The sequence below is a fragment of the Cryptomeria japonica genome, chromosome 9, assembly GCF_030272615.1.
Source record: "Cryptomeria japonica chromosome 9, Sugi_1.0, whole genome shotgun sequence".
Lineage (NCBI taxonomy): Eukaryota > Viridiplantae > Streptophyta > Pinopsida > Cupressales > Cupressaceae > Cryptomeria > Cryptomeria japonica.
The window spans coordinates 650,450,087-650,455,974 of record NC_081413.1 but is presented as its reverse complement, the minus strand read 5'-3'; positions in this window follow the sequence as shown (position 1 = coordinate 650,455,974).

Genomic DNA, 5,888 nt, shown 5'->3' with positions numbered 1-5,888 from the left:
AAAGTTCCATCTACTTGGACAACCCCTTTAGTCACAAGGTCCTATTGTATACCAAGCATATCAACTATCTTCTTAGGCATGATTTAGCTACTGGCTCTTGAGTCTATTATGCAATTGTGAACTAAATGACTTCCTATTATTATAGAGAGATATAAAGGAGGTGGCTTACTAGTTTTTCTTTAATTTCTTCCCCCTTGGGTTGTACTAAGCTGGTAGAAGCTAGAGTCATACTTGTCATTGTTGCTCCCTCTTATTGATTGATGTCTTTTAATGCCTCTAAAAGTAAATCTCTCTGAGATGGAATGGAGAGAGAATCCCACATGGATACATTGAGACTGACCTTCTTCATTTGTTCCACAATGTTGAAAGGAACATTCACTGGCTTTGAGGACCTTTAACAACAACAAGGTCTATCTTTGATATCGGAGCAATCTTAGGCCCCTTTGGCTTCTTGCTACCCGAATTTGTATTTTGATTTGGATCTGGAGTTGCGACCTTGTCCAGTGTTTTTGGGGCTAAGTTGTGTGTGGCAACTTGAGAAGTTGAAGCTTGAGACATCATGGAAGGTGTATCATTTTCTACAACCCTTCTCTTTGAGCTAGCATTATGCACCACAACATCATTACTTCACTTGTTAACACCACAAAAAAATGACTCTTGCCAATTAACAAAGATTGAATCCCCTTGTGCATGATTTTGATTTCCAACATTTGACTGATCGTGCTCATATTGTTATCCCGAGGTTGTTGATTCATTTTGAGCAACTAGAGCTTGAGAAAACTCTCCATTTTGACATGCAATCTAACTATGAGGCTGATTGCAGGGAACCAATCTTGCTCTTGAGAAAGGTTATTTTGCACTGGAACAAGTGCTTTTGAATTATTTGCAGCTTGATAGCCCACACTATTCAAAGGTTTTGGGTTATTCCGTTGGTTTTGCCCTTGAAAATAAGGTCTATTATGCTAATAGTTATAGTTTTGAACCTGATATGGTCTATTGCCCTGAGCTTGTTGCCTTTCATTGTCACCACTTCATTTCTAAAATACATAGCATATTTTTAATCTCATCAAATTCATTTGAGTACGTAGAGGGTGGTGGAGGGCCCTAGCTTGCAGGTGGAGTAACTACTAGGATGAGGGCCAAAGTGGGTTGAGGGGATGGAAACTCTAGAAATAAAGGCATGGGAGGCCTTGGGGATATGTTACTGACCTATATTAAATAACTCTCTACCCTTATGGGTATTGTCGACCAAGAAATTGAGTATGAAACCAAAGAGCATGAATGTCAATCTAAGCTAATCATGAAAGCTTAAACAAACATGCAAATCAAACCTAATCTAACCAACAAAATTATTGAAACAAAGGATGATCAAAATATAGATCAACTCATCCATTCTTATGCTTATTCAATAAAACTCTATTGCTTTTTCTTTCTTCTCTAATACAAATATGTTGCTTTCCAAATGCAAGATGCACAAATATAGATGAAAGCAATGGATGTGATAGCGAGATTGCTAGAAGTGCGGTTATGAAAATTACACTGAAAAAATAGATTGATAATTGGATAGAATAAGGATGCAAATAATTAATTCCTAGATGATTCAACAAAATAACAATGCTAAAACTAGACCGAGTTGAATTAGAAGGATGAGGCCTCCTTCTATAGAAATTTGAATTTTGATGGACAACTAGTATCGAATTGATTTTTGAAGAATTGAATGGATATGATTGAATGCACGACAAAGATACCATTTAGGAGATGTGTAAAAATGAAAAAAAGTCAAGGAGAAGATATTATGGATAATTAATAAATAAAATCATTAATTATATAAATAAATTTAATTATTAATGTATTACGCAAGCTCTGATCCGAGTAATGTGAATCTCGACTTTTCCTACTACCAAAATGGATCCAATGCAAAACAATGAGGAAGGATAGTGATGGGTTGTCCTGGGAAGAAAGGCCAAGAGGAGGTTGAATACTCAAAGGAATCACTCGGCTGCTATGGTTACGACTGCAAACACGAGCGACCCCCTTCTGTATGGCACCAAATATGCTTGTTTCCCGCCACCTCTCCCTAACTCATCTGGTATCGCCAACAACTCTATAAGGAATGCTCACAATTATAGAAATATCCCGAATGATAGATGGTTAAGGTTGGAATATGTTGATTTTCCCCCACATCGGTCAAACCCTCATTAGCAGGCGCACAGATTATCGCAGGGAAAACGCGGTAATCCTAGGGCTTATTCTAACCCTAACATAACTTTTCTTCCTGCTCAACCAACTAATCCAAAAAAATATACATCACCTCCAGTGGAAAGCATTTCCAATGAAGGTATTTTTCATGACAAGTAGTAGAATAAGAAGAGAATCTACCTTCAGACCCTTTGCTGGAATACTGTGATTTTTTTTTCCAATAAGGGCATCATAGCATTCTGGTATGGGCAACATCGGATCTTCCATGAAATGAAAAAATGGTGGAAAGAGGAATTCCCCAATCAGGTATGCATCACTAACCTAGGTTCAAACTATTTCCTCATTACCTGCGCAAACAATAATATTAAAAAAACAATTTTGGAAATTGAAGTAAAGCTGATAGAAGGATATGTATTTCAGTGTTTTGATTGGATGCCAAATTTCAATCCTAAAATATTTCAGCCAAAGAAATATGTTAGATAGGTTAATATAGGTCCTCTACCCGTAGAATTCCATTGCCCTAAATTATGGAATTTTTAGGTTCGCAATTAGGAGTCTTTATTGGGGTTGAAGGTTTGTATAAAAATTTGGCAAAAGACATTAAGTTTCTTATACAATTTGACATTATAAAACCATAGTTGGATACGATCGAGTTAATTACAAAGATGGGTGTTTGGATTCTAAACCCCTCCTTTTATGAGGGCAAAATTAATGCCTCTAATATTTTCCTAAGCAACCTCCACGATTGAGAACATGTCTCTAATAATGATGTCCCTATCTCAAACTTAGACAACATAAGGAAACTCGAACTTGAATTCTGTAGATTATAAGTTGTCCTTTAGGACCCCCTCAAAGACTGACAGGGCAGTTGAGAATCGAAGTAAGTCCCAATATAAGAGAAAAATCCTGAGAAGCTCCCAGACTAATAAAGCTCCATCTAGGTATCCTGATGAAACCCCCTCTCTAGCGCCAGTTAAGCCATTTTCCTCAACATGTAAGGATTTGGGTCATGAAAACTCCGATGTCGGGGTTTGTAGTACAAGCAGAAGTATCAACTCCTCTAAGAATAGAGATAAGAGGCCAGTGGTTTTGGATAGCAGAGCTGAATTGCAAAATCTGTTGATAGGAGCTGAGGAAATGAAAGTGGATGTGCAGGAGCAGTTGGATTTATTGGAACAACATATAGAGCTAGATAAGAATATAGCTAATAGCCCAGCTCTGGATGAGTTTGAAAATCCTGGTTCTGGGGCTCAATGTCTCTTTGATCAATTTACGGCTTTAGAAGAAGTTAAAGTTGTCTTGGTAGGAAATCAACCTCTTGAGGCTGAAAACCTGATTGTGGCTCAACCCTGAAAAAGAGAGGCAAGAAATCTACAACTGAGCTTAGAAATATAGATGGGGAAGTTGTTGGGTAGGCTAAAATAACCTTGATTCTGAATATAGGGAAGGGGAAGTACCTTTCTACTCAGCCATGAAGATTCTAACATGGAATGTTAGGGGCCTTACAAACAACACAAGCAACACATTCTAAAGCATTGCATCCTCACCTCAAAGACAAAATTAACCTTAATCTAGGAGACCAAACTTAATCAATCCGAGATTCAAATTTTCCAAAAGAAGTTAGGCTACTTAGAGTAGGAAGCGATTCCTATGACAGGAGCCTCAGGGGGTCTGGGTATCATTTGGGACCTAGAAGGATTACAATCAAACATATCGCTAGCAATAAGTTCTAGATGCGTTTCTTTGTCAAGCACCTTAGTTGTAACATAAACTTTACCCTCTTCAATATTTATGGTCCCATACCCACAAATGAGAAGCTAGTAGTGTGGCATGAAGTGGGTCAGTTGTTAACATCCCATCCATAGTGGAACTGTTTTTTAGGGGCAGATTTCAATGCCATTTCTGATATCTCAGAAAAAATTGGGTGGCTTGAGAAGAGAAACCCAAGCTTTAATATATTTCATAAATTGGATCAACCCTCATAACATGATAGATATTAGAACTGATAATGGCACCTTTACATGGAATAATAGAAGGCAAGGCTTCAACCACATATCAAAAAGACTAGATAGGTTCCTTTTTAGAGGTAATATCTTGGATTTAAACTATCTTTTCCAAGCCTCTATCCTTCCCTTCTCAAGCTCAGATCACTTCCCGGTACAACTAATCATTGAAGAGGACTTAAAACCTAAGAGATGTCCCTTCAAATTTGAGAAAATATGGATGAAAAATGAGTCCTTCTTGGAGAATGTTGAGAAATGATGGAAAGAGGTTGAGGTTGTGGGGTCAAAGCTTTATTGTTTCATTACTAAAATCAAATATATTAAGAGAAAACTTCTCCAGTGGAACAAGGATTGGTTTGGTGATATCTTCGCTTCTAAGAAGGACATAGAATCCGCCTCGGCTCATCTAAATGATAAATTCATTAAGGAAGGAATGGACCAAAATAGTTTCTGTTTATGGTGAAAATGGATAACAATAATAACAAAATTGAAAGGCTAAATGAATTCAACCACCAAACCCTAGCCTAACAACAACAAAGATCCACCATAACATATGAAGATTACCTAAGACAATGCAAATCACATGAAATCACAAAGATTATACCATCACATGTCCAATAGGGTTTTGATCTCCATTCTTCCTATCTCCATTGATCTTGCTTGATATATTTGCTCTCAGATTTTTGTATGCACAAGAGCTCAACAAAGAACGGAATGTGGTTGCAAGTAGGATCGTAGTGTAGCCAAGTCCTCCAAAATTGTTGATTAGGATGAGTGATTAGGATGCATAGAATGATTAGGGTTTGATAATGAAGAAGGCATCTCCTTAAATAGAAGACACAATATGAAATGGAGGGATAAGATTGAGAGGTGTAAAAAGGAGGTCGGCTAGGATTAGAGGGTAGGTAAAGGAAATAATAAAATAATGAAAGGGGTAGGTAGTGTATGAATTAAGAGATGAATGACATGTGTCATGGGTAGAAAAAGCTAATGAATTAATTAAATAAATAAAGATTTATTTAATAAATAGAAGAAGTAGGATAATTAAATAAATAAAAATATTTATTTAATTTAGGAAAAGGATAATTTAAATAAATAAATGTATTTATTTAAATGAGAAATAAGGCTAGAAGAGGATAAATGAATTAATTAAATAAATAAAGATTTATTTAATTAATAGAAGAATTAGGCTTAGATAATTAAATAAATAAAATATTTATTTAATTAGACATGACAATTTTAGGTGTCTACAGTTTCTTCTTAGAAAAAGAGTTACTCCGCAAGTATGAAGATATTATGACAAAGGAGGAAATCTTTTGGCGACAGAAATCTAGGACTACTTGGATTTTTGAAGGTGACCAAAATACTAAATTTTGCCATGCTACAACAAAATCCAACAATAGGATTAATAAAATAACCCACATTAGGGGTGAATTTGGAGTTCTTCTAGATGATCCTATAGGTATAGCATCAGAAGTAGTGTCTTTCTTTCAAAATTTACTAAGTAAAGAAATGCTCTTTGATCGGGTAGCTCAAATCAACCTGCTTAATAACATTCCCAAAATGATCAATGATAGTCAAAACCACCTTTTAAACCGGAATTTCTCCAAGCAGGAGATAGAAGAGGCCTTATTTCAGATTCATTCGGATAAGGCACCTGGTCTAGATGGATTTCCTGCATGCTTC